The sequence below is a fragment of the Cebus imitator genome, unplaced genomic scaffold, assembly GCF_001604975.1.
Source record: "Cebus imitator isolate Cc_AM_T3 unplaced genomic scaffold, Cebus_imitator-1.0 Scaffold192, whole genome shotgun sequence".
Classification (NCBI taxonomy): domain Eukaryota; kingdom Metazoa; phylum Chordata; class Mammalia; order Primates; family Cebidae; genus Cebus; species Cebus imitator.
This window is the reverse complement of record NW_016107507.1, coordinates 2,772,109-2,776,909: the sequence shown is the minus strand read 5'-3', so window position 1 is coordinate 2,776,909 and position 4,801 is coordinate 2,772,109.

Sequence of the window (4,801 nt, the reverse complement as noted above, 5' to 3'; positions counted from 1 at the left end):
AAAAAAAAAAAAAAAAAAAGCAAAACAGGAAGCATTATGCTACCTGACTTCAAAATATACTACAAGGCTACAGTAACCAAAATAGCAAGGTACTGGTACCCAAGCAGATATATAGGCCAATGGAATAAAACGAGGTCTCAGGAAAAACACTACACATCTACAACCATCTGATCTTTAACAAGCCTGACAAAACCAAGCAATGGGGAAAAGATTCCCAGTTTAATAAATGGTATTGGGAAAACTGGCTAGCCATATGCAGAAAGCTGAAACTGGATCCCTTCCTTATACCGTATACAAAAATTAACTCAAGATGGATTAGAGATTTAAACATGAAACTTCAAACCATAAAAACCCTAGAAGAAATCCTAGGCAATACCATTCAGGACATACGCATAGGCAAGGACTTCATGACTAAAACACCAAAAGAAATGGCAACAAGAGCCAAAATAGACAAATGGGATCTAATTAAACTAAAGAGCTTCTTCACACCAAAAGAAACTATCATCAGAGTGAATAGGCAACCTACAGAATGGGAGAAAATTTTTGCAATCTACTCATCTGACAAAGGCCTAATATCTAGAATGTACAAAGAACTCTAACAAATTTACGGGGGGTGGGGGGAACAACCCCATCAAAAAGTGGGCAAAGGATATGAACAGACACTTCTGAAAAGACATTTATGCGGCTAACAAACATATGAAAAAAAGGTCATCATCATTGGTCATTAGAGAAATGCAAATCAAAACCACATTGAGATACCATCTCATGCCAGTTAGAATGGTGATCATTAAAAAATCAGGAGACAACAGATCCTGGAGAGGATATAGAGAAATAGGAACGCTTTTACACTGTTGTTGGGAACGTAAATTAGTTCAACCATATGGAAGACAGTGTGGCGATTTCTTATGGATCTAGAACTAGAAATACCATTTGATCCAGCAATTCCATTGCTAAGTATGTACCCAAAGGATTAGAAATTACTCTAGTATAAAGACATGCACACGTATGTTTATTGTTACACTGTTCACAATAGCAAAGACTTTGAACCAACCCAAATGCTCATCAATGATAGACTAGATAAAGAAAATGTGGTACATATACACCATGAAATACTATGCAGTCACAAAAAAGAATGAGTTCATGTCCTTTACAGGGACATGGATGAAGCTGGATACCATCATTCTCAGCAAACTAACACAAGAACAGAAAACCAAATGCCGCATGTTCTCACTCATAAGTGGGAGTTGAACAACGATAACACATGGACACAGGGAAGGGAACATTGCACACTGGATACTGTCTGGGGGTGGGATGCTAGGGGACGGATAGCATTTGGAGAAACACCTAATGTAGATGACAGGATGATGGGTGCAGCAAACCACCATGACACATGTATACCTGTGTGACAAACCTACACATTCTACACATGTACTCCAGAACCTAAAGTACAATAAAATAATGAATATTTTTTAAAAATAGGCAATATGACCAGTTATAAGCCTCATATAAGATCCCTGTTTAGCAAAGGACCCAAATGCTAAAAGTGATTATTATCCAGATACACTTTTCACTGGGTATAAGGGCTGGTAGATGGGACTGTGCTTGGGTAGATTTAATAGGAGAATCTAAAGACATGTGGAGGAATAATAAAATTCTAAAACATTGACAGATCACATTGCCCTACTCCTCCTATAATATATTTGATTATTATTAATTTCAGGGGGATTTATCAAGAGCAGATGTACCCAGGCTACATCATGTGGTCAAGTCTTGCACACCTAAAACTTTATTGCAGATATGAGTCTCTTGGCATCTTGTTAGAATGCAGATTCTGACTTCGTATGTCTGGGATGGAGCCTGAGATTCTGCATTTCTAAGGAGCCTTCATTTATTGCTACAATGCTGGTCCAAGGACTGCTCTTTGATTTGCAAGGATTTAGACAGTGTTTGAGGGTCATGACAGCTGCCTACACTCTCAGCCTTTACCATTTTCTTGTGAATCAGGTTATTGACTATAGAACAAATTCTCTTGAGAGCATATAGATGCATCCCTGCCAACTCATTACACCATCCTCTCTTGGATTGGACTCCTTCATATTCTTAACTTTTGAGAGCTCCCCTTGTTCCACCTCTTAATACCTCCTCTAAATATTTAATTCACAAACATTGCCACATTTTTAATTTACAGAAAGCCTGTGAAGTTTATGCTATTTTATCAGCTTTACACAGGAAAAATTGAGGTTCCAGGTAAGTGTCAAAACATGTTTATGGGATTCCATGGCTTGCCCAAGGCCACAAAGATTCAAATTCAGGACTTTTAATTTCAGGGTCAACATTGTTTTCCCTAAAACCACAGTTTCATGTGAGAACTATGATCTCTCAATTCTCTTTACCCATTAGAATAACACATCAGTAACAGAAACAATCAGGACTCCCATGAATAATTTTATAGACTTGAATATAAAACTCTACATAAATTTTAACTAAACCTCAACAATACCTATATGAAGTATCATTATTTTCACATTAGTTTAGAGAGGAATAAAACAGAAATTGATATCACCTAGTTTTCCTGAGGCCAATAGAATATGGAATACAATTTATTATAATTCACTGTAAGTCATCACATTCCATATTCACACATTTTATAAAAAGAAGGTATAATTGGTCACAGAGGAATACATGTAAAGGCCATTTTATGGGTTATATGGTATGTTAACTTACCTAATAAGCCCCTCACAGAGGGAGCCAACTATCTCACTGAGTCATAATGTCTGTTGCACTTTACTATCTAATACAAGAATTAAAACAAAATTTAACAATTTTGTAAATGACAACACCTGTAATACAATGTAATGTGATTCCTGGTAGCTTCAGAATAAACTGTTTTTAAAATTTCAATGTCAATGTAAACAGAAAAATTTCTCAACATTTTAATTAATATTTCATTTCTAAATTCAATTCAAAGTCCACTATCCGATAAAAATTTCTCTCTGCAATCCCTGTGACCTCTCTTTTGGGGTCTCTAGTACGCTATTAGAGAACAGAACACACAGAAAGAAAGGGAGGGGATTTAAGATAGAGGACAAAAATGAACTTAGTAATTCTGCACTGTATTATTATGGAAAATGAGACCGCAATGAAATTTTCTCACCAGATGACTTAAGTTTTTTCAAAATGCCATCAAGCCAATGATGTGAAGCACAGTCTTTGACAACATGTTTCATCAATGGTTATTTTTATAGTACTTACAATATCATTTTAGTGCCTCTATATGAATGAGATTTAATATAATAACTACATCATGTATTAATGACCAACTTTCTCAAACAGTGTCATATTGTTTGAAGCTTATTGACAAGGATTTCATCACATCAGTAAAGTGAAGAAATATTCATTTTTCATGCCTTGGTACAGACAGTTTCAAGTACTTCCATATATAGAGTAACATGACTACTTTTAGTTGTTTTTCAACCTTTATAGTGGACTTAATTAGATTTGAAGACTAACATAAATAATTATGTGAGATAAAAAAGGGAAGAATATATAATGTTAATAGAAGTTAGAATTGCATCAATAGGATCAAACTTTTGTGCATGCTCAAATAATTGAAAAGGGAATATGTGATATCTGAATAATACATCTTATATATCTGATAATATCCTTTATTTCTTCTTCATTTTTGCTTTGACTTATTGTATTTTTGTTTTTTACTAAGACTAGTTCTTCTATTGTATCAAAACAATCTATTAGCTAAATTTTTTAAAAAATCACTGCTATATTACATTGTGTAATTCAAACAAATTGCTTAAATTCAAGCTGCTTTATTTCCTGAATCATTTAGTCAAGCTTAAGTATGTTCACCCTGCAGAATTGTACTCTACTATGGTTTAAACACAATTGAGACACATTCACATTACCAAGACTGTGGAAAGGATGATGAATTTTGCTTTGTTATGATGCATTTTCACTTCCAACTTCCAAGGACAATTACTGTGCAATTTTGATTATGAGGTAGAGTATTGTCTGTGACACTTAGCCACTTAGTACACTGCATCAAATTGAGTCTTGTAAATCATTTTCTTTTCTTTAGAGAAAAGAAAGAGACATTGAAAATAATGTGTAGAGCTTTCTAAATAAAATAAGACTTTATGAGTTTGTTTCCTGTATTCCAAATTTTTACACTTTTCTGTTACTTCATTTTAAAAGAGCTCTTCATTTGAAAGAGTCGATTCCATTTTGAAAATGGGTCTCTGGACCCATAAAAAGCAAAATGTCTTTATTATCTGAACACAGGCCAAAAATAAAATAGCTGTGAAGTGTAATTATATAGATGTGCTATAAAATATATTTCTAGATTGTTCCTAGTGTAGGGTAAATTCCTCAGATACATTTCTTTCTATATTCTCTAGGCTTTTTGATATGTTCCCCACCAATTTTCTATTTGAAGTATGTTTATTAGCTTGAATTGAATGTATATAAATAAACTTTTAATTTCCAGTGTCATTAGATTGGGTATTAATACGCACTAATGCTAAAAGGATTTAGAAACTTGAAGTGATATAAGAAATAAGTGCGGGCCGGGTGCGGTGGCTCAAGCCTGTAATCCCAGCACTTTGGGAGGCTGAGGCGGGTGGATCACGAGGTCAAGAGATTGAGACCATCCTGGTCAACATGGTGAAACCCCGTCTCTACTAAAAATACAAAAACATTAGCTGGGCATGGTGGTGCGTGCCTGTAATCCCAGCTACTCAGGAGGCTGAGGCAGGAGAATTGCCTGAACCCAGGAGGCGGAGGTTGC